The sequence below is a fragment of the Puma concolor genome, chromosome B1, assembly GCF_028749965.1.
Source record: "Puma concolor isolate L17-30 chromosome B1, mPumCon1.1.hap2, whole genome shotgun sequence".
NCBI classification, from domain to species: Eukaryota; Metazoa; Chordata; class Mammalia; order Carnivora; family Felidae; genus Puma; species Puma concolor.
Genome location: NC_141670.1, coordinates 203,329,150 through 203,353,254, shown reverse-complemented (window position 1 = coordinate 203,353,254; position 24,105 = coordinate 203,329,150). Strand labels below are relative to the sequence as shown.

Genomic DNA, 24,105 nt, shown 5'->3' with positions numbered 1-24,105 from the left:
TTTTAATGAATCATACAAAATATACCTTAATTGTATTAAATAAAGCTTTTAAGTTTACAAAAACAAGAAAACTTCTTTGATGGCACTAGCAAAAAAAAAAAAAAAAATTAACAAAAATACCACCAGTACTCAATTATCTACGGTGGTACCCAAGAAAGCAGTGGCAAATAACAGCAACCAAAAAAAGAATTTAAAAAGCGTCTCCTCCATTTCAAACCTTCTCTCGATTACAATCTTCAGAGAAGATGCTAAGAAGCAAAATGTTAATCAGACACGAGAGAAAGCTAGTAACTGAATAAAGAAAACCAAATAAAGGGCTTGAATAAATCCCCAAACTGGGCAAAGGATTTTGAAATAGTTCCGTACTGGCTATTAAGATTCCAAAGGTACTCTGGAAAATGTAATTGAGCTGGAAACCAACTCCTGCCGGAAAGGGAAGATAAGCCCCGCCCCCCGCACTTGCCACCTCCCCGCATTTCTGAGCTGACAGCCACGGGGCCAAAAAGACCCGTGAAAACGCGCTGCCACGTTTCTTTGTGCTTCCTTATTTCTTTTCTCCAGAGGTGGTGGACTCATGTCAGCATGTACTGAGCGACCAGTCCCCTGTGCCAGGCACCAGGAAGACTACAGGCGGTGTCAGTCACGAGAGGAGCGCAAGCACACGCGCGTGCACACACACGCGCGCGCGCGCACACGCACAGCGCCTGTATTCACAGCATTCCCATTTCTTTACCACTCTAGCTAGAAACACGCACACACAAAGCAGCATGTTCTCAAGCATACTGTAATCAATGAACTATTGCCTTTATTTCTAATACAGATACTAGTTCATCCGCTGGGACAGCCTGCCATCCCCTCAATTCTTTGGGGCAGGTTTTAAGAAAGGTTTATTAGGAATATATACATTTTCAATGATTTCTTTTAAAAAACTTCATAATCATAAACACAGTCAATGTAAATTAAATAGCAATACATACTCCTAAGTTGCTGGAAATAGGAAATTCCGTATTACATGAGAACCAACAGATACTACTTTTTAAAGTTTCTAGATACATCTTTCCATCAATAATACATATATATTTAAAAGCAGTGACTGCAGCGCCTGGGTGGCTCAGTCGGTTGAGCACCCAACTTCAGCTCAGGTCACGATCTCACAGTTTGTGAGTTCGAGCCCCGCATCACTCTCTCTGCTGCCAGCATGAAACCCGCTTTGAATCCTCTGTCCCCCCCTCTCTCTCTGCATCTGCCCTGCTCACTCTCTCTCTCAAAAGTAAACATTAAAAAATAGAATAAAAACAATAACTATATACTTAATTAAAAGTTTCAAAATTATAGCTGGTTTTTCTCACCTAGTTTCTCCCCCTCCAGCCAGGGGTTAGGACTGCTGACCAAAGGAAGAGACAGAGGGTTGTGGGAAAGCCTAGTGACTGAGAAAGCTTTGGAGACAGTGTCAAATTCAGACTTTCAACAGTCACTCCAAACATTAGAGACATTCTGTCACTTAATTACGAGATATAAGATTAGGGGCACCTGGGTGGCTCAGTCAGTTAAGTGCTCAACTCTTGGTTTTGGCTCAGGTCATGATCTCACAGCTTTGTGGGTTCAAGCCCTGCATCAGACTCTGTGCTGCCAGAGCACAGAGGATTCTCCCTCCCTCCCTCCCTCCCTCCCTCTCTCGATGCCCCTCCCCCACTCATGCTATCTGTGTCTCTCTCGAAATAAACCTTAAAATTAGAAGAAAAAAAAAAGATATAAGATTAAAATGAAAACATGTGCTTTACTGAAAAATAACATGTAGCGTGAAATTTAACAATTCCCATTTTCCACTTTCTTAAGCCACATGCAAAAAAAACCCAGCTCACAGTTAGGTTTGCTGCTCTGCAGAGGAATTTAGGACAACTGTCATGAATCTGCTTGTGCAAAAGTCCTCTCCAAACAAGTACTCACTTTTCTGCTTACTTCCAAACTATCGAAAGAACAGGATTGCAGTTGGAAAAGCCAAATGATTTCTGTCTTTACACACACCAGAATGTGGGTACCCCAGCAACAAATCTGCAAACACTGTTACAGTAAACCAGCATATACCATCTATCAACTTACCCAACCACTAGTGTTGTCTACACCTGCTCAAAATAATGGCTAAAAACTGCTACTAACTGAGCACTTACTATGTGCTGGGTCCTGTTCTGTGTCACGTGTACTCACCAAGCTCTGGCAGAAAGCCTTCCAACCCTACTCCCCTCTGCTGAAATCAGGGACCGCAGAGTGAGTGACCTAACTCAGTCAACCACTTAATGGGCAAGTACAACGTAAAAGACTACATCGCACACTAGAAGGAGTAGAGGATGGAGAAGATTTTCCTCTCTTCCCTGGAGAAGTTTATAATCCAGCAAAGACCTCCATGTAAAGAATAAACTAGAATGTCACAAGGAAAAATAACGGAGTGGCAGCATCAGTCAAGCACTGTAGGGGAGAATGATGGGAGTTCATTCTGAAAGTCAGCGGAAGCTTCTTTCACAGAGTAGCAGCATTTAAGCCAAACCTTCAGTATTAAGGCTTTTGTGAGGAAGAAAAAGGCGCAAGGAACTGGACACACACTTCCATAAGGGGCGGAGGGCCTAGGGCTAAAATACAAGATGGCGAGAGTTGTGCAGTCAACACAGAGCTTACAAGTGAATTGAGGCCAGGTGGCATGGGTCTCAGTGATTTCTTTCTCACTAATTCCCAACTGGTGGCAGTGTCTCCAAGGTGAAGATCTCTGTAGGGGAAGCCTACCGTCAGAACAGAACGGGGCCACAAGCCTCAGGTGTGCCAGGATTGGGGGGGGGGGGGGACACTGAGAACCCCCGTGGCACATACTTGGCAGGTGGGGGGCACGGCAGGGTTTGAGTCCCACTCTGAGCAACTCTGCAACAGAGCGCAGGAGGACCAGAGAGAACAGGAGGCCAGTGGGCAGGCCTACAGCAGCCACCTACACAAGGACAGCAAGGACAGGCCACAGGAACCGCCGAGGAGGAGACGTGGGGAAAGGTCTGCCGAAACCCTGGTCAAGCAGCAGAAAGCTCAGTTTCCAGCCCCGGTAACAAGGAGGGCAAATGCGCTGTGCAGACACCCTGTCACCTTCTGTGGGAGCAAGGACGTGCAGAGCACGAAGTACAGCCACTTTAAGTGACACTGCAGAGCAAAAATAGCACGGACACGACTGTTCTCATTTCACAGAACAAAGACACTGAAGTCCAAGAGAGATTTCACCGACTTGCCCACGGTGACACGGGGCCAGAGAGGAGCCAAGACACCAACCTGAATCTTGCAAATCCAAGTGCCCCCCAAAAAAGCCAGCTACCTTTTCTAACGTAGAACAAATCTCCAAAACAGAAACAAAAGCTTTAAAGAAAAAGCGTGTAATCTGCTGCGAGTGCGGTTTTATTCCAGACAGAAGAAATACTGTGAAACTTGTGTTCTGGTTGTCTCTACCCAAGAGACGGGGTGCACGGACTTGAGAGCAGGGCAGGCTCATGGACCCTGAAAGTTCGGACACAGAGGAGAAAGGCGGCTGTTTGTACTTTGTATAAAAACACCACCTGGTAACTGAAAAGAAAGATCTCAAGTGTTAAGTATCTTCAAGGTAGTACAACTACATTTTGAATGTCATGGTTGGTACTCTTATGTCTGCTTATTAAAATACTTTGTAACAATGATATACCAGGAGGATGACAGGCTGGGACTTTATTTAGCAAACATTTGGCCAGTTTAAGGTTTAAGCCCCTCAGCAAGGGCGGGGGGCGGAGGGGGTGTAAAATAATGGGATGGTCACCACAACCAGGGCTTAACGTATACGATACAATGTGACATAGGTAATAATGAAAGTGAAAACAGAGGATTATGACGGCAGCAACGAAAAATGCACGTCGACAGGACTGCCAGAGGGTCCCAGAAGACATAAAATCGGGCATGGACCTTTAAAAACCAGAGGGGGCAGGAATGAGACAGAGCATCCCAATCAGAGAAAAGGATATAAGCAAAGGAGGGAGGGAGTAGCTTGGCACATTCAGAGAACCAAGCAGAGTCCCATTCAGTGGAACACTGGCGAGAAGACATGTAAAGTTCAGGGATAATGAGGGCCAGTCCCAGAGGCCTTGAACGTGACGCTGGTGCGTCCCGAGTCTAGGCTCCAACAACAAGCAGTCTTCACTTTCTGAGCCAGAGACTGGCAATATCAGATCTGTGTTTAGGACAGAGGACTGCAGGCAAAGTGTGCACAGGAAGGGGTGGGGAGGCGTCTAAAGAGAAAGCATCAGCCCAGAGAGGAATCTGCAGTTTCCGCACTAAGCAGTAATCTAATTAATATTTTAAAAGGAGAGGACTGTTGACACAATTATTTCGCATCTCCCCTCCCCTGATCATCCAAACCACCCTGAGACAGGTATCGCCATTCCTTCCATTTTACAGACCGGAAAACCAGCTAAGAGGTGATTAACTGCCCCAAGTCAAATGCTGCTAAAACAGGAAGAAAACCCAGGCACACTATGCAAAACGAAAAGAATCCTACTGCTTTCGAAAAGTGCCACCGTAAAAGCAGAGTGATCTATAATCCCATTAGAGAAACGCCAAAAACCCATGTGATTTTCCTACAGGTTTGCAACTTGTGTAACAAATAAGCTAATCACCCTTAAAATAATTACAGACTTGCTTCATGTTCGTGCCACGTTAAAGACCTGTGCTTTTCTTTAAAAAGCAAAACCCTTTAATTCCACTCCCTATGGAATTAAATGCTTAAAAGTAGTATTCCCCCCTCCATTCAATGTTCCAGTGGCCAAACCCGTAAACAGGCTAACGTCACAACTAACGCAGGTGCCCAAACTGAAGCAGTGAAATACTTTTTGAAAAATTAAAAATGCATTACTTAGTAAGTACAGCGATTGAATCTAGTGCACAGTAAGTAATGATCTTACTTACACAGTAAGGATCTTACCTAAAGGTATGCAAAGGCACAATTCCGGAAAACGGTTTGTCACCCACACACACACACAAGGCCTAAAACGATCCTGAGACCCATTTAAGAACGGATCAACCCAAAGGAACCGAGGACAGAATATGTGACCTTCAGGACGCACCGTGGGAGATTCCCCCCACCCCCTCCTGTAAGTTCATCGTCTAGGAAGCGGTCAAGGTGTTCTGGCACGGGTCTCGCGCTGCACAGGAGAAATCCAGCTTGGGGATTTGGCTGTACAATTTTATCCACAGCAACATCACCTATTATCAAATCGGCAGGGCCCCCCCCCCCCCCCGCACCCCCTCATCAATCTTCTACTACCGTTTTGTTGTTGTTGTCTTCTAACAAGCTAAAGCCCAAAGATGTAAAACGCGTCCTCAGAAACTTGGGACAATGAATCCAAGTGTCCAACCCAGGTAATCATTAGCAGCAACCACAATGAAATCGTTCCAAGGAACCGCACGTCTCTTCCCCGCCTAATCGGCTGTACCTTTTACCAGGTTAAGCCTCTGCACCCTGCCCACAGAGGCCCCAACCTGGAGGGCGGCGACAGAGAAATCAAATTCTGCCACGAATCGGGGGTCTGCTCCAGGACCTCGGCAGGCCCTGTCACCTGCGCGCCGCCCGCGGCACGCGCGGAGACCTCGGGCGGCAGGCGACATTCCACGCGCGACCACCCCGTGTCCCCAGCCGGCAGGCGCGGGGAGCTGGGCAAGGCCGCCGCAGTCGCGCGAGCCCCACCGGCGGCCCGAGCCCGCGAACTCCCGGGGACCCGCCGCTCCCTCCCGCGGCCGTCACCTTCGCCGGACCCCGCGCCCCGCCCGCCCCGCGCCACAGGCCCGCGCGCCCGTCAGTCAGCGCCCGCCCCGCCCCGCCCCGCGCGGCCCCTCCCCCGCCGGCGGTCTCCCCGCCCGGGCCCCCCAAAGGACAATGCTGGAGGGGAGGGGAGGGGCGCAGGGACGCGCGGGCGCCGAGGGCGGCGCGGCGAGCGCCCACCCGCCGGCCGCAGGGGGAGCCCCGCCGCCGCCCTCGGACCCCGCGGCGCCGCGCCCCGCCTCGCCTCCCCGCGGAGAGCCGCTCCCAGCGCGGCCGCACCGGCCCATTGTGCGCACTCATCGTGCGGCCCCCCGCGCGCCCGGCGAGCGGCCGCGCGGGCCGGGCCGGGGCGGGCCGGGGGGGGGGGGGGGGAGGGGGGAGGGGGGTCTCCGGGGCCCGGCCGGGCTTCTCGCGGAGCCCGCGGCCCGGCGGGGCAGCCCGGCCTCCCTCCGGCCGGCCCCGGGCGCCGCCGCCGCCGCCGCCGCCGCCGCGGCCCCCGCGCCCGCCCGCCCGCCCGCCCGCAGTACCTGCCGAGCGGCCGGGCGGCGCGGCGGCCGGCGGGGGCGCCTCCTCTCGCGGCGAGGGCTCCGAGCGGCTGCCGAGCGCCGGCGGCCCTGGCCTGCGCCTTACGTAAAGCGGCGGCGGCTCCGGCGCCACTCGGCGGAGGGCGGGAGGCGGCGCGCCGCGGCCGCTCCGCTCCGTTACCCGGCAACTGGCCTCAGCGCCCCGCCAGCCGGGCGCGCTCCATATCCTTCCGCCCGGCCGCCGGATTACATCAGCGCCGGCCCGCCCCGCCCCGCCCCGCCCCGCCCGGCCCCGCCCCTCCGGCCGGCCGGCCCTGTGGGCGGGACCCGGCCGAGCCCCGCGACGGGGCGTGGGCGCCGGGCGCGGCGCGAGGGTGGAGGGCTGCCGGCGGGAGCCCACCCCCCACGCGCGGGCCGTCGGCGGGGAGACGCCCCTCCCCCCCCCTGCGGAGGGGCGCGTGGGGCGGCTCTGGGCGAGAGCCCCTGAACTCCGCCGCGGCTGCCCCACCCCGGACCCCAGACCCGGCTGGGGCCGCGGGGCTGGCGGTGCGCCGCCCCACCCGCGGCCCGGTGCAGCCCCCGCCTTTCCGGGTGCAAGCTCCACCTGTCTGCGCCCCCTCCTAACCGCGTCCTGGGATGGCTGGAGTGGGCGGTTTAAAATAAAGACTTCAATTTTTTTTTTTTTTTTTTTTTAAAGAAACCCAGAAGACAAGCTAAAGAAATGTGACACGGCTCTTTTTATTAAGTAGGCAAAAATAAATTCTGGAACATTCGAAAGTAGGAACCAAAAATGAGCACTAACCTTTTAATCAAAGTCTCTTCACACCCACCCACCTGACTTAAATGTGATTCCCAGTCCTGTCCTTAAAAAGCGAATACTCAAGTACGATAGGAGGGTGGAGCCCGGGAGATCACCAATTTACCGAGAGGAAACCCGTCCGGAGGAGGGAGTGACCTGCCTGGGGTCATTGTTCATTGATTGATTGATTGAGCACCCACCGGGCGCCAGGCGCCGAGCTCTTCTGTTCAGGACTTGCAACGCAACCAGCTCACAGGCTCAAGGCAGAAGCGGAAGCAGAACCTGGGAAGGGGCCAGCTGGGCAGTGCGCCGGCTGATGGAGGGATGGCTATGGAGAACTCTCATTTACATACTACCTACAAAGTGGTTTTCTGCACACATTTCTTTTACTCTTCGGAAGAATCCTGGATGTTGTCATTCCCCATACCACAGGTGAGGAAGCTGAGGCTCAGAGAAAGTGATTTTTCCTAAGCCTTGATGCTAGTGGGTTGGGGAGAGGGGGAGGGGGACGCTTCTGACCTCCGTGTACCACGCTGCCTCTCAGAGGAGGCAGGATTGGAATCCGGACTCCGGGCTCTGAGTGCTGGGGTCTTCCCTTGCACGGCTCCGTTGCGTCAGCTTGCTCACAGTTTTGTTTTGCGAGGTTCAGAGGTTCATCGCGGTTGAGTGTGCCTCAATCACAAATCACAGTGCATTCATTCAGTCAGCATCTTCTGAGCACCTGTGCTGGGTTTGGCTCCAGGCCAGGCTGGGGTGGCCCAGCCTTCTTGGAGCTCAGCCTAAAAAAGGGAGGGAGAAGCAGGAAGGGTGTGGAAAAGCCAGGGTGGTCTGGAGCAAGGGAGAGCCAAGTAAAGGAGCCGAGCTGCCAGGTACCCCCAAACCCGGGATTTCCCAGACCGGTGAGAGCTCCCTCCAAATGGGAGGGATTTGCAGAGCGATCAACTTTGAATTTTTGCCACATTGGTAACGTTGCTGTCATCTACACTCATTTTGGGAAAGAATTTATGAACGGCAAAAAATAAAAATAGTAACAATGTATCTCGGATATTCTCAGAAGAAAGGAAACTCGGTTGGCAATGTTATAGCTATACACACAAACACACAAGAGTTTACTAACCTTATTTTTCTCATTTTGCCACAGACCAGGTTTTCTAAACCATGAAGTAGTGAAATCAGAAGGCTTCTTAGAGGGCAGAAGTATTTAAACTGAGCAGGAATTAACTAGGATTAGTAGGATTTAGAGATGGTAGGGGAAGATTCTAGATTAGAGAATGAAAGTGTCTCGGTTACTTTGTTTCCTTAACAAAATAGCTCCCTGTGCCTCAGATGGTTTTGCTTTGAGAAAAGTCCTGGAAGGTTGGGCTGACTCCAACCTCAGGGACTTTGCACTTCCTGAATCATCTCTCCCCCATATCTTTGCATAGCTGGCTCCTTCTTGTTTCAGGGCTCAGCTACAATGTCCTCTGTTCAGAGACACCTTCCCTGATCCCCAGCGTAGAGTGATCTGCTTTCCCGGTCGTGATGCAACCGCCCTGTTTTTGTTTTTTCTTCCTAGTTCTTATTAGTGTATGAAATCATCTCGATTGTATGTTTGTTTAATCGTTAAACTCAGCCTTCCCCCCACCCCCAACCCCAAGACCTGCATCCCAGGAGAGACGTCATCTTGTCCGCAGCGTTCACCGACCCATCGTGAGACCTGCCGGTTTGTGGGCAAATGACCGAATGGCCATCTGTACCGTAGTCCAAGAGGACATACGGAGAGAAAACAACCCTGCTCGCTCAGGTGAGCAATTGGGAACAGCGTCTCCAACAGGAACCCTGCACTCTCTACTATGCCACCCTGCCTGAGACCTTTCTTAAGGCTTCTGAGAAATGATCAGCTGAGTTCAAACCAGAATAACAGTAGTTCCTTGGCTCTTGAGGGCTGTGATCCGCAGGGAAGGAAAAGAGGCCGGAGGACTCTGGTGTTAAGGCACAATCGGTATGGGTGTGCAGGAGCCCACTTCAGGATTTTCTCAGCATAAGTCGGCAGCCATTCATTTCGCGTCTCCAGCCCCAGGACCCGGGGCTGCCGCTCTTTGACCCCTCCATGAGGGGGTGGCGGTGAGAGGGGGAACAGGACCATTCCTAGTGCCCTCTGACCTGGATGTCCTGGATGCCAGCAAGGATTCAGGCCCATGCCAGCTGGGGCAGTGGTTTTGTGACCACAGCCCTGAGTCCGGAATGCTTTGTGATCTGCACAGCTCATGCGTGCCCACTGGCAGAAAGCAGGAGCTGGGCCTCCTTGGCTCTCTGACCTGGGGTATGTATGTAATCTCCCTTTCTGGGGCTCAGTTTCCCCTTCTGCACAACAGCGGATTTAGGCAGGAAGATTTCAAAAGTATCCGCCCGTTTTGGTTTTTCTCCTCTGAGTGTTGGAAACAAAATTTCAATGAAGCTGACTTTGGTAAAAGGGAGAGGCCATGTGGGGGGTTGGGGGGGGGCGGGAGGTATGCAGGAAATCTCTGGGGGCACCTGGGTGGCTCAGTCTGTCTGGCGTCTGACTTCGGCTAAGGTCACGATCTCGCGGTCCATGGGTTGGAGCCCTGCATCGGGCTCACTGCTCTCAGTGCAGACCCCATTTTGGATCTTATGTCCCCCTCTGTCTCTGCCTCTCCTCCACTCATTCGTTCTCTTTCTCTCTCTCTCAAAAATAAATGAAAATAAATAAATAAATAAATAATCAATAAATAAGTACATACAAATCTCAGGTGTCCCCCACACAATATCTGCTCCGTTATTGAGCCCAGCTGCACGCCAGGGGCTGTACTCACATTGTCCCAACCCCTGACAGTGGTCAGCTGGGGGAGGCTATTCCCATTTGCAGTTGGAGATGTGGAGGACCCCCAAACAGGTTAGTGGCTTGCCCCTGGGGGCCAAACTGCTACTAAGTGGCAGGTTAGGGGGCTTGCCCCTGGGCCACGTGGCTACTAAGTGGCAGCTTAGGGGGCTTGCCCCTGGGCCACGTGGCTACTAAGTGGCAGCTTAGGGGCCTTGCCCCTGGGCCACACGGCTACTAAGTGGCAAGCACCAGCATTTGATTGTAGCCCTGCTCTTGCTACTATGCCGCACGTTTCCATGAAGGTCCATCCTGAGTCAGCTTTGAGTGACTCAACGATGATGCCCAGATGAGAACCCCAAGCTGAGAAGCTCCCCATTGCCTCCCCACGGGCCCAACACCCTCATTTAGGATTCTGACTGGTCTTCTCCACTCAGATGCTGTCAGTCAAGGCAGTGAATGAACCCCTCCTTCTTGACTTTTTCCATTCCTCTCCCCAAGCCTACAGCCCCTCCGGACACCTCTCCTCTCAGCGGCCCTGCATCCCCTTCAGGAGTGGTAAATGCTACTCCAGCATCTGAAGAGTTGAGGTCAAGCCTCTGACACAGCCTCACACTATGACCTTGAGGAGCCCGCCGACCTCCATAGGGCTTCCATTTCCCAGTATCCGAAACGATGAAGAGACAATGGCCTTGTCCTGCTCATCTGTCAGTTACATTAAGGGCTGAACAAAGTCAGACGTATGATGTCCTCTGTAGACTCTATACGCATGTAAATGTCAAGTCTCATTACCCTTTTTTCAAACTCATTCCAAGGACTGATGGCTTTATCCTCACTCCTGCCCCCTCCCCCCCAGTTTGGAGAAAATTCAACAGAGTCACCAGCGACCATCTAATCTAGAGGTTGGGTGGCATGCTGGCCAAGCACACAGGCTGGACGGATGGGTTGAACCTGGGCTTTACCACTTACTAGCTTGCCGACACAGATAAGCTATTTTGCCTCTCAGTTTCCTCATCTGTAAAATGGGCATAACATAGTAGGCTCTACCTCAGAGAGCTGTGTATAAGCGAATCCACCGAGGGGGTCAGAACAGTGCTGGGCACACAGCAAATATGCAACGAATGCCAGCCCTTTACACGTGAACTCTTCTCTGATTCCCTCTTCCTCTACCCCCCCCCCCCACCCGCTGTCACTCTGCATGCTCCTGGGTGCTTTCCTCCACCCTGCAGCCTGAACTCACATGGAAACGGACCCTGACCCTTTTCCGAGGTCCCAGACCTGCCTCCCACACTTGTCCACCCTGCCGGTGAGGCCTGCACCCCAGCATGTCCACAGCTGACCTTGTGCCCTGATCTGTGCCTTCCGCCCACAGTCCGTGCCCCCGCGCCCTTCTCCATTTATGGCATTGCCCTCTGCTGAGCTAGAGCCCTCATGCACTGCTCTGCTGAATCTGCTTCAGAAATGAACGTGCGGTCGGGCTGGCTATGAGTCTGGCACCACCACTTGACAGCTATGCAACCTTGAACAAGTTACTTCCTCTCTCTGAGCTGGTCTCTGTGTCTTGAAAACAGAAACAACCAGAGATCCCTCGGGTAGCAAACACTCATCTCTTGATTCAGCTGCCCAGGATACGAAGCCCATTCTGATCTTTAGGAAACCCGCCCACCTGCCAGTCCAAGTAAGAAGCAAGGCCAAAGTCTCTCTACAGGAGCCCAAAGGCTAGACATTGACCACACCTCCCTCCCAATCTCCCGGCCTCAGCCCCGATGGCTTGCCACCAATGACAACACAGAGCAATTCAGGAGGCTTCCCTGTGCCCAGGTTTGCTTTTCCATCCCCAAGAGGACCCTGCGTCTGGGCGATTGGTGCATAAAGGGCTTGGAAGTGATTTTTAATCAACATTTTAAGCTATGAGCATAGCCTACTGGTGGCTTGTCAGCAGCCTGGCCTTTTGTAGGAGAGGATGTCCCACCCAGCTGATATTTAAAGGCCCGGAGCAGGTGATCTGGAAGGTCGTTCCTCCCCTTTCTCCATCAAAGGAGGCTCCCCGGCTGTCATACCAAGAGAAGAAGGCATGGGAAGGAATGCCGTGCAGAGAAGCACGGGAAACCTGGGGGTGGACCAGATCCTCTCCATTTACCCCCGTGTCTTAGCCTGGACAAGTTCCCTCCACCTTTCTTCCCAGAGCACAGCGTGAAGCAGATCCCAGCCAGCCAAGGACAACAGGAAATGGACCTTTTCGTCCAACCACTGAGGGCACAGGGCTCTTACACGGTCACTGATGTGTTCTAGCACACTTCACAAGCACTCATGGGCTTGCTCTGTGCTGCATGTCGGGGACCGGGGTGAATCAGACACCGACATCTTATAAGGCCCTGGTCCTACTGGATTAGGGCCCCCCCCCCCCATTCTAGGATGACCTCATCTCAGCTAATTACATCTGCAAAGACTCTATTTACAAACAAGTCCACCAAGGGGTTGGGGGTTAGGAGTTCAACATGTTTTTGCTGGGGGGGGGGGAGGCGGAGGGGACACTATAACCCACAACACCTACTCTGTCCTTGGCCTTGCATCTTATACACTATCTCACTTAACCTTCATCTCTTCTTGGGAGGGACTATTATCGTTGTCTTACTTTCTGGGAAACAGCCTCGGAGAATTTATTTTTAATTTTTTATTTATTTTTAAAAAATTTTTAAATCCGAATTAGCATATAGTGCAACAGTGATTTCAGGAGTAGATTCCTTAGTGCCCCTCCCCCATTTAGCCCATCCCCCCTCCCACAACCCCCTCCAGCAACCCTCTGTTTGTTCTCCATATTTATGAGTCTCTTATGTTTTGTCCCCCTCCCTGCTTTTATATTATTTTTGTTTCCCTTCCCTTATGTTCATCTGTTTTGTCTCTTAAAGTCCTCATGAGTGAAGTCATATGATTTTTGTCTTTCTCTGACTAATTTCACTAGCATAATACCCTCCAGTTCCATCCACGTAGTTGCAAATGGCAAGATTTCATTCTTTTTGATCACCGAGTAATACTCCGTTGTATATATATACACCACATTTTCTTTATCCATTCGTCCATCGATGGACAGTTGGGCTCTTTCCATACTTTGGCTATTGTTGATAGTGCTGCTATAAACATGGGGGTGCATGTGTCCCTTCGAAACAGCACACCTGTATCCCTCGGATAAATGCCTAGTAGTGCGATTGCTGGGTCGTAGGGTAGCTCTGTTTTTACTTTTTTGAGGAACCTCCATACTGTTTTCCAGAGGAGCTGCACCAGCTTGCATTCCCACAGCCTCGGAGAATTGTAGTGATTCTCCCAAGTCCACAGCTGAGCTGGCTGTGCCAAGCCCAAGGACCCAAGCCTTCCAGGTTTCTCCCCTCCCTCCCTTCCTTCCATCCATCCATTCAGCAAACACTTGCTGAGCTCAATCTGACCTGCACTGTGCTGGACTCTTGGGAGGCAAGGGTAAATAAAGTCAGCCTGGCTCCACGGAGCCTACAATCTAAGGAGGAGGAAACTATAAAACGTTTACATGTGTCATTACTAACTGTGATAAATGTTGCAAGAGGCGGCAAATGGGAGGAATGGACTCGGCTGTAGCTAGTTTAGCTTAGTCAGCGAAGGGCTTCTCCCAGGAAGTGCTATTCTGATGGAGTCTTAGAGAATGAGAAGAACTGGGTTCTTCGTGGTCAGGAGGGGAGGGGAGGGGAGGGGGAGTGTTCCGGGCAGAGGAATAACACATGCAAAGGTCTGGAGGCAGGAAAGGTCCTAGTGCATTCAGAAACCGAAAGCAGCGTTGGCATGGCTAGAGGATTGCAGAGGACTTTGGAGAGGTGGGGTGTGTGTGTGTGTGTGTGTGTGTACCTGTGTGAGTGTGAACAGAGTGCGGATCAAAGCCAGAGCTTGTAAGCTATGGCAGGGAAGACTAAGTCTTGGCTTTGGAGGTATTCGGAGCCTCAAGACTCGTGAGTGCCAGGTCAAATCCGAAGCCGGAAAATGTCCCCCGTTCCCGAGGTAGCCTGCCTGGGAAGCAGAGCAGTGACTCGGGAGGAGTTGGGGTTCTGAGCGTGGCTCGCTGGGTGACCCCGGGCAAGTTGTGACCCTTCTTGGGGCTCCTGCCTCCTCCCTTGCAAAGCTATCGGTGCTGTGTGCACCCTCAGAACCTTTGAAGAGGGAAAGGGGGCAAGCCCTTTGGTGACCCGCTGCCCTTGACCTCTGACTACATCTCAGGCTCACGTGAAGTTGCAAATTCACATAGCGTCAGGAGCCACACTCGGGCTGAAGCTGTCTGACTCCGGGTGGCCGCTGAGGCTGTTTCCTCACCTGGGAAAGAGTATTAATAATGCACACCTTGCACACGGCATGAGCCTTTGGAATTCTTGCTTCACCTGCATTTGCCTTCCAGGAAGGCCCTATGTATTTGTACCGTTAGCGGCAAATGCTCTTAGGGAGCACCTAGTACGCGCAGGTGCTGCGCTAAGAATTTTCACCTGTGTTGTATGTCCGCGTCACCCACCCCACAGGTGAGGACGCTGAGGCTCAGAGAGGAAGTGACTCGTCCAAGGTCATCTCTCCTCGTCTCGTGCCCTTTCCACTTCAAGCAGCCAGAGGTGCCCCAAGATGGGACAGCCCTTCTGAGGAATGGCGAGCACCTCGCAGGCGGAGTCTTCGTGCACAGCCCGATCCCTTGGCTGAGATCCTGGAGGAGATACTGAAGCACCTGCTGTGGTCTGGACAGGATGATATCCAAGGATCCTTCCAACCCTGCAAGTCTGAACAGGATTGAAGGGTGGCGAAAGAGTGCATTTACTGGGGGCGCCTGGGGGGCTCAGTGGGTTAAGCGTCCTGCCCTTGGCTTCGGCTCAGGTCACGATCTCACAGTTTGTGGGTTCGAGGCCCGCGTCAGGCTCTGCGCTGACGGCAGATTCCCTCTGTCTCTCTCAACCTCTCTCTCTGCCCCTCCCCCACTTGCGTGCGTGGAGGAGGCAGGGAGGGTGGTGATAACAGTTGGAGACCCCAGGGGCCTGGAAATTCCCGATACCACATAGGTCATCATTGAGTCTCCTGGCTGTCCTTGCTCTCCCCCCAAGGACACTGTGCAGACCCACTAAAAAGGGTAGCATGTGGATGCCTTGACTAGGTCAGGCTGGTGACAATGCATACGAAATGCTTCACCACCTCAGGCCAACCCAGGTCGTGTTTATCTGAACTCCGAGCCCAGAGGACCAACTCCTCCACTGGCCAGATGCCTGGCCTTGGGCAAAGTCTGTTCCCTGCTCTGAGCCTTAACTTTCTCACCCATGAAGTACTTATGAAGACAAGAGTCTCCAACACCTAAGTTGTTGTGGGTCTAGAGGGAGACCGATGATCTCTGTAACAGGCTTGCTCCCTGGCCCAAAATCTGGACCACAGGAGTTAATGTTCATTGTGACAATCAGGAAGGCTGGTGTCATTGCCCCGGGGCTGGCAGAGGCTTTGTTTGGTTGTCACAGACTTTGCCTGGAGAGGGAACTAGTGGCATCTATGGGTAATGCATTCAGAAAGGAGCTGAGCGATCTTTCCAGACCTGGCTGAGCAGGAGGCGCCCTCATGGGAGCCGACACCAGCCACAAACAGGACCAGATGGTTAGATGCACAGAGCCCAAGAGCCAGGACATTTACCTGAGACTGCTGGTCAAGCTGTACAGGCTTCTGGCCAGACGAACCGGCTCCACATTTAGCCACATTGTGTCGAAGAGGGTGTTCGTGAGTCCCGCCAGCGGTGGCCTCTGTCCCTTTCCCAGATGATCAGGAGGATGAAGCTTCCTGGCCGAGAGGAGAAAACAGCTATGGTTGTAGGGACTGTAACCGACGAGGTGAGTGCCCAAAAGGTACCCGAACTGAAGGTGCGGGCAGTCGTCCCCAAGCCGCATCCTCAAAGCCGGGGGCAAGGTTCTGGCCTTTGACCAGTTGGCCCTGGACAACCCCCCACCAACAGGCTGTGGCACCGTCTTGCTCTCTGGTCCGTGCAAGGGCTGAGAAGTACACAGGCATTTTGTCAGGGACCTCAGAGAAGTCTACACCAAATCCCACAGGAGATCCAAGGGCTGGAAGTTTGAGCTCACCAGAGGCCACCCAGCCAGCTGCAGAAACTAGCCCCAGATCCTGGCTTGTTATTAAGAGGATTTTAGATGCAGGGGCAGCTGGGTGGCTCAGTCATTAGGCATCCGACTTTGGCTCGGGTTATGATCTCACGGTTCGTGGGTTCGAGCCCTGCATCAGGCTCTGTGCTGACAGCTTGGAGCCTGGAGCCTGCTTCTGATTCTGTGTCCCCATCTCCTGTTCACACTTTGTCTCTCTCACTCTCTCAAAAATAAATAAACGTTTAAAGATTGAAAAAAAAAAAAAAGTGTTTTGGATGCAAATTAGAAAAAAAAAAAAAAAGAAGAAGGAGCTGAGATGTTTAAAGAGGAAGGGAAGACGGCATTTGCTGGGCGTGTGCTTTGAGACTTCCCCTTCTGGTTTCCCACCAAACCTTCAGTAAAGCATATGAGCCTGACAGTGCTTTTGGAGTCAGATTTGATCTTGGGGGGCATGTCAAGTGGGCTTCCACCCCCCACCTTTTCAGTCTGTTCTCATCTCAGCAGCCAGCACGGTCTGATTATGGACCACATCAGATCATGTCGTTCCCCTACCCTAAACCCTCTAGTAAAGGGCAGTCCCTTTGCCACAAAGTCCCTCCCATCAGGCTCCTTCTGACCTGCTCTCATAAACCCCGGTGCCACCTGCAGCAGCCACATGGTTTATGCCCTTCCCCAAGTCTGCCCAGTCGGCCTCAGGGCCTTTGCACTTGATTTGCCTCCACCTGTAATGCTCTTCCCCTGCATACCTGTGTGGGTTACTTCCACCCTGAGTTCAAGGTGGGTCAGAAGTTGTGAGTATTAGTTTCCTGGGGCTGCTGTAACAAAGTAGCACCAAATGGGTGGCTTAGAACAAAAGAAATTTATTCTCTTAGGATTCCAGAGGTCTGAAATCAAGGCAGCAGCAGAACCACATTCCCTCCAAAGACTCTAAGGGAGAATCCTTGGTCTCTTCCAGCTTCTGATGGTTCCAGACATTCCTTGGCTTGTGGCCACATCAGTCCAATCTCTGCCTCCGTGGCCACTGGGGCCTTCACATCGCCTTCTCCATGTGTCTGTCTTCTCCTCTTCTTATAAGGACACTGGTCATCAGATTTAGGGCCTCCCTGGACAAATCTAGAATGAGCTCACCTCCAGATCTGTCACTTAATGACATCTGCAAAGACCTCTTTTCCAAATATAGCCACATTCAGAGGTTCTGTGGACATACCTCTTGTGTCCACCGTTCAATCCACTAGGTTATGTCCCTAATCATCGTCCACGGTCATAAAATCTCACAGCCTTTCCCCTTCGCCCTGTGTTACCTGGGTTTTTCTTCCTAGCACTAGGCATCGCATGCTTCTCTGCATATTTATTTGTGTCTGGCCCTCTGCCTGCTCTAACTATGAACTCCAGGCAGGGCTCTACCTGCCGTGTGCACTGCTGTGTTCCCAACCCCTAAAACAGGGCCTCACACACCGCAGGCACTCAAATAAGGATTCGCTGAATGAGTAAATAAAGATCAGAGGGTGCCAACGATTTACGGCTCTGTTTGGGTCATTCCTAAGAATTGTTACCAACAGCTCATGATGCTGCAGTGTTTACAGGGAAAATGAATATAATTGATACTCATTAACGTGGATATTATATTTATGTTTATACGCCATAATTATGTCATCGTCTGATGACAATGCTTAGGTGTGCTTGGAGGAAACTGGCATCTTCCAGAAAGAAGTGACTGTAGCTGAGGACATACGTCAGGTGCGCTCACGGCTCAGAGGCGGGGGTTTTGCTTCTCAGAGCCAACATGGAAGAGTTGGACAGGGTGGGTTTCTCTGCCTGGCAGTTGCATAGACTTGGGCAAAGCTCCTTTCCTGCTGAGGCCCTTCGAGCTCGGCCTGGGGGACATCAGGGGGCAGGAATGCCACCTGTCTTGCCTCTCCTGACCAGAGGCACTTTTTCCACCGCTTCCCCGGAGCTTGGGACTTCCGCAGCGGAGCTGCATCCCTCCAGAGGTAAAACGGAGAGGATCTGGGGCCACCCCTAACCCTGAGCTGGAATTCTACTCACCCTCAGCCATCATTTCCAGGAGCAGAAAGAAGGTCCCTCAAAGCATGACATCCAGGATGGAGTGTTTCCGATGGGTGGAGATTTTAGAGGCTGGGGCTGGTAGGCTCCACGCGGGGATGCTGGGGTCCCAGAAGGCGATTCTCTAGTAAGAGGGGTGGGCAGCCAGTGTAGGTGAAGGGGCTTGGCCAGGAGCCGAATGGAGCAAATTCACCCTTGCCTGCCCCCGTTCCCCTGGTACGCTGTGGTCCTGCAATACAGGGAGGCACAAGAAAGAAACCCACGCCACCGAGCCTCTGCTCTGTCCCTGCATCATCTCATTTCACACTCAAAAGTGCTCCCATTCGTTGTGCAAATGGGGAAACTGAGGTTCACCTTAACCAGGGTCACCTAGCACACAGACCTCGGTCCAGGTTTTGTTTTTCATGTAGTTCCGCGTTGGGCCCTCAGGCCTTCCCCCATGCTGCTCCCCAAGCTCGGGGCGCTTCTCAGCTCGGACAAACGTACTCATCCTCCCGAGTCCGCCTCACGCGTCCTTTTGTCCAGGCAAAGGTGCTCTTCTGTCCCCCTCCCCTGCCCCGCAGCTGCCCTGTCTGTTGTCCCCATGACACTGGGCCTGCGTGCTCCCTGTCTCCAGCACCTCCCTGCCAGCTGGCAGTCTGTGCTCAGTAAGGGCTTGTGCAACCAGGCTCGGGGCCGGCCCGAACGCCACCACCTCCAGGATGCCTTTCTGGGGCCCAACGAGACCTTCCCTCTCCACCAAGAGCTCTGTTGGCCTTGCTCCTGAAAAGCCCTACTCCATTACCGGTCTTCCCGTCTTGGCAGGATCTATTCCTGTTTATTTACTTGTCTACTGCCTGTCAACCCGCGGGTCAGGGCCTGGCCCAGAACAGAGCTCGGTGCATGGTTGGTGTTCGAGGAAGCAGACCGTTCCCGGCACCCAGAGGATCCTGGGGTGAGGGAGGGCTCTCAGGCCCATTGGAGCTGTGAGAACACGCCTGGGCCAGGAGCCGAATGGATCCCACCCACCCCTAGACCGTCCAGCTGGAAGGCCCCTGACGCCCTCCCAACCTAACCCTCATGTAGGAGTGGAGACACGCAACACAGAGAAGGTGTGTTGTGTGCCCAAGCTCACACAGCAGAAGTCACCTGACACCCCCATTCTCCTGACTTCATGGCCACTGATCTCTCCTCTCTCCCAGGTCGCATTTTGTGTCTTCCCTTAGTAAAGTATTCAGCTCTTCCTGGAAGCCACCCTCTCCCCCTGAATTGTACCCATTCAACAGGCACATGGCCTGGAAGTTTCTGGTGGGGAGCCACGGGCAGGGGAGTCACTCAGACCTGAGTCTGAATCCTTCCTCTCCTGCTTCCCAGCAGAGGGACCCGGCAAGTTGGGTCATTTTTTTTTTTTTTAATTGTCTTAATTGTAGTAAAATACACATAACACAAAATATGCTATCTTAACCATTTCTGAGTACACAGTTCAGTGGTGCTAAGTACATCCATAATGTTGTGCAAACTTCCCACCGTCCACCTCCATGATGTTCACCTTGCCAAACTGAAACCGAACACGGGGAACCGCCTGTACCCCGCCTCCCCGCCGCCCCACCCCTGCGCTCACCAGCCGCCATTCTGCTTTCTGTGTCCGTGAGTTTGACGCCTCTCGGGACCCCGTGTAAGCGGAGTCGCAGCATTTGTCTTTTTGCGACTGGTTTATTTCACCGAGCATAACGTCCTCAAGTTTCATCCGTGGTGCAGCAGCTGTCAGAATGCCCTTCTTTTCTAGGGCCGAATAACGTCCCACTGCACGGACGCGCCACACTTCGTTCACCCCTCGATGGACACTTGGCTTGCTTCCTTCCACCTTTTGGCCACTGTGAATGCTGCTGTGGTTCCTTTCTTTCTAGGCCCTTATCTTTCACTTGAAAAACGGTGTCCTTGTCCTCATATGCTTACATGAATTCGTTTGCCTGCTACTTGCCTAACGAGCCACGGAGGCCTTGTTTTTCTTCTTATTATTTTAGAGAGAGAGAATGCGCGTGCAGAGGGAGAGAAAGAGAAAAAAAAATCTTAAGCAGGCTCCACGCTGGGCCCAGACCCCGAGCCCACCGTCCCACGACCCTGGGATCATGACCTGAGCCAAAATCAAGAGTCATTCGCTCGGGGCTCCTGAGTGGCTCAGTTGGTTGAGCGTCCAACTTCGGCTCAGGTCACGATATCACAGTCTTGAGTTCGAGCCCCATGTCAGGCTCTGTGTAGGAGTGGAGATTCTGTGTCTCCCTCTCTCTCTGCCCCTCCCCCGCTCATGCTCTGTCTCTCTCTCTCTCTCTCTCTCTCTCTCTCTGTTAAAAAGAAATAAACACTGAAAAAAAAAAAAAGAGTCATTCGCTCAACCAACCGAGCCGCCCAGGCGCCCCATCACGGAGGCCTTCTTAAGCGGAGAAAAATGCTAGCGTTTGCTGGCTGCTTTGTGTGTATTTACGAATCAAATCCTCACAGGCCTATGAGGCACTTGCCATTACTCTCTCATTTTACCGGAGCAAAAGAAATAGAGACCTTGCCCAAGGGAGAGCAACAGCCAGAAAGTGGCAGAGTGGTGACAGGGACCCTGGCCTCAGCCACACATTCCGCCCCGTGACTGGGTTTATCCCATCTGCCAGCCGAGTGCGGCGTGTTCTTGGATTCACGGGGGGCCCTTCCTCATAATGTGCCACCGCTGTGCCCCTGGCTTGTGTGAAGCTTGCCCGGTGGCAGTCTCAATTCCAGCTGCCCTGGGGAGGAAGATGGAGAAAGACGCTAGAAAGTTCTGCAGTGCGTCCAGTTGGCGGAAAGATGCGCAGTCTTTTGAAAAACAAAAACCCATCTTTGGAGAAACAGAACAGCCTAACTCATACAGGAATTATGTGGAAATTCCTATTTCCTACATCTTTCTTGAAAAAAAAAAAAAAAAAGTCTCGAAAACCCCACATTCTTCCTTGTTGACACCATCCCAGGGAATATGGAACAGTATTCACAGGGAGGCATTAATTTACCGCCAGAACCCATCCCCTAACCCGTTTCCAAGGTCAGTTGGAGGGGAGGCTGGAGGCGATGCCCCAGAAACGTTGCCTGAAGGGGCAAATTGCCATAATGTGACCACACCCTCTGTCGATCTGACGCCCTTCCCGACTGTGGCTTGATTTATAGCATCGCGTTGGAATTTCTGTCTCGAGACCATCTGGCCTAATTACCCCCGTGGCTTGCACAGGCCCCTGAAACTGTTGCTGGTTTTGAGGCGAAGGTCCTGGTGGGTCCTCAGAAGAGCCCCTCCTGGGTAACCCCAAAACCTCAGCAGCCTTCCAGGCGGCGTCAGCATTGGCCCCACCTTGTCCGTTGCACTGGGATTGGAGAAATCAGCTGGATCTTTGCATCCAGGAAACAAACAAACAAACAAACAAACAAAGCTCTTTTGCCCCTAAGCAGTTGGCAGCTCAGGAACTCAGCACAGCATTTATTTCTTGTTATTCTTTTCTCTAAAGAAGAAGATAACAAGGGCTAGAACTACCTGGTCCCTGACAACAGCACTTGTTTCCTGAGAGTCTGCCGTGTGCCAGGTATTTGCACCCGTCCACTCTCGGACCTGCCCCATGGTCCCTCCAGGCCCCCACCCCCCTTGTCAGGTGAGGCTCTGAAAGGACCAGCAAGTCTCCCAAGGCCACCAAGCACGGAAGTGCAGAGAAAGGAGTCGAAGGATTCGAACCACGCCCCTTCTGCACCCTGCGTATGGCTTCAAGTCCCTTCCTGGCTTTTTGCCTCAATTGCCCTCAGTTGCCCTGAGGTTGCAGGGAGTGAGGCTTTGGTCAGGGGCAGGGACTTGGAGGAGGTGATTCAGGGTAAAAGGTCGGCAAAACCTAACTTCTGTGGCGCCTGAACTGCCAAGAGCCTCAGAGAAGGGGGGAGAAGGCCGACCAGGAGCTGGGGTATGCAGAGCGGAGTGAGAGACCAGCATGAAGGTTTGGGCTTCTTCGTGTGGCCATAACCCAGCTTTATGGCAAAGATTCAGTGCAAATGGTTTATCAGCAGAATCATGGTACCCAAAGATGTCCAGCTCCGGATCCCCAGAACCTGTACATCTGCTACCCTACACTGGCAGGAGGAACTTCACAGGGGTGATGAAGGTTCCGGACCTTGCGATGGGGAGATTATCCAGGCCAATAACCTGATCACACCGAGTCCTTAAAATTGGAAGAGGGAGACAGAAGAGTGGGTCTGGGAGACGCAGTGTGAGAAGGATTTCACCTGTGGCTGTGAAACTGGAGGAGGGGCTACGAGCCAAGGAACCCCAGAAGGCTCTGGAAGCTTCCAAGGCTGTGAGCTCCTGTCGGCAGGGCAGCTGTGCCTGACTGGGCTGTGCCTCCTCTAGGAGAGGTCAGTCTCCCCACCACAGGGGCCCCGGTTCCTGGTCGTAATGGATGGAGACCAGCAGAGGCATGAATTCTGGCAGCCAGAGAGAGCCCTCAGGAAGAGCTGCAGGTGCTAGAAACTACTGGAAGTTGGTCAAGAGGCCTCCATGGCATCTACGCAGGGGCACCCAGGGACGAGACGGCGGGGCCCCCCGCTTGGTGTGACTGTCTCGTGGAGATCGGGAATCCAGCCTTTCAAACGTGTGATCCCCTGCTGGGCGACGTCTCTTGGCTCCCCATTGCCCCACAGTCCCGTCCAGCCTCTCCTGCTTCCCCAGCCCAACCCCACATCCTGCCCCACAGGCACCCCACCCCTCCAGTGCACCCGGCCACTCACACTCCTCAGGGGGTCATATTTGTCACACCTCTCTGCCTTTGCAAATGCTGTTCCCACTGCCTGGAACGGACCCCGCACCTCTTCTTAACAGCTGTGTTCTCCCATGTGACCTATTTCTGGGAACCCTTCCCTGCTCCCCTCCCCCACCCCCCCGGGCTGAGTGAGGGGCCTCTCCTGCACAGTCCCCTGCACGCCAGCCCCTCTCGGGCCCCCACCCCTCGGTGCTGCACGGGACACGTCCCACCCCCAAGGCTGTGAGCTGCTGCGGGCGGGGCAGCTGTGTCTGACTCTGCTCTGCCTCTGGGCACCCGGCCCAGGGCCTGGCACGCACGGGCTCAGGGGAAGACTGCTCTACAGAACCCGAGTCACGGGAAAGGCACGTGTTGCTGCCCACAGCCCAGCCCCTGGCCTCTCCGCCTGGCTATTTTTATTTCTTCCCCCCGCAGAGCTGGGGCCTGTAGGGCAGGTTCTCAAACCGAGCCGGTGGGACCAGCCAGGCAGAGTGAAGGCACTTGTCCTTGCCACCCCAGCCAGAGGCCAGCAGGAACGGCCGTGGGGGCTCCTCCCCTGGAGCACGAGGCCATGACCTCAGCCAGAGAGCTGCACCTCAGAAACACTCCGGCGCCTGCAGGTGCCAGCTCACGCCCCCGGCAGAGTCTCCTAAGACAGAGCCGTGTGACCTTGAGTGGGTCGTGCGCGTCACCTGTCTGCCGAGTGGGTTGGGTCCAGCCCCCCTCCTGCAGATTATTCTGAGGATCACGTGATAAAGCGATAAGTCCAATTAGAATGTCTTTTTAAATAGGTAAAACAGTCACGTGATTCAGGATCCAAGCGAAGAAGAGGGGGATTTACAAAACCACGGCGAGCTATCACCTCACGCCTGTCAGAATGCCTAAAATCAAAAAGACAAGATACGACAGGTGTCGGCGAGGCTGGGGAGCACGGGGAACCCTCTTGCACTGTCGGTGGGGATGCAAACCGGTGCAGCCGCTCTGGGGAAGAGTGTGAAGGTTCCTCGAAAGGTTAAAAATAGAACTACCCTGTGATCCAGTAATCGCATTACTGGGTACTTACCCAAAGAATACAAAAACACTAATTCGAAAGATACATACACCTCGATGCGTATAGCAGCATTATTCACAATAGCCAAACTTTGGAAGCCGCTCGTTGTTCATCGAGAGATGAATGGGTAAAGATGCGGTGTA

The 24,105-nt window shown here is 53.1% G+C and overlaps 1 protein-coding gene and 1 long non-coding RNA gene across 10 annotated transcripts in view; one reads left to right on the top strand and one right to left on the bottom strand.

Moving 5' to 3' along the window:
* KIAA0232 (KIAA0232 ortholog) overlaps positions 1-6,526 on the bottom strand; it is a 98,888-nt gene extending 92,362 nt beyond the window's left edge. For 4 of the 9 annotated variants that reach the window (XM_086705503.1, XM_086705511.1, XM_086705512.1 and 1 more), the window contains exon 1: positions 6,337-6,524. The gene's annotated coding sequence lies outside the window, so the exon portion shown is untranslated. Of the gene's footprint in view, positions 1-5,483; positions 5,807-6,336 lie in introns of those variants that run through there. The other 5 variants (XR_015250618.1, XM_086705510.1, XM_086705509.1 and 2 more) reach the window with 4 other exon arrangements.
* Positions 6,527-6,686: 160 nt separating this feature from the next.
* Positions 6,687-16,494, top strand: LOC147582135 (uncharacterized). The gene is made up of 2 exons (XR_015250617.1): positions 6,687-9,434; positions 10,452-16,494. It is a non-coding gene; the product is annotated as an uncharacterized LOC147582135 (long non-coding RNA).
* Positions 16,495-24,105: the final 7,611 nt, after the last annotated feature.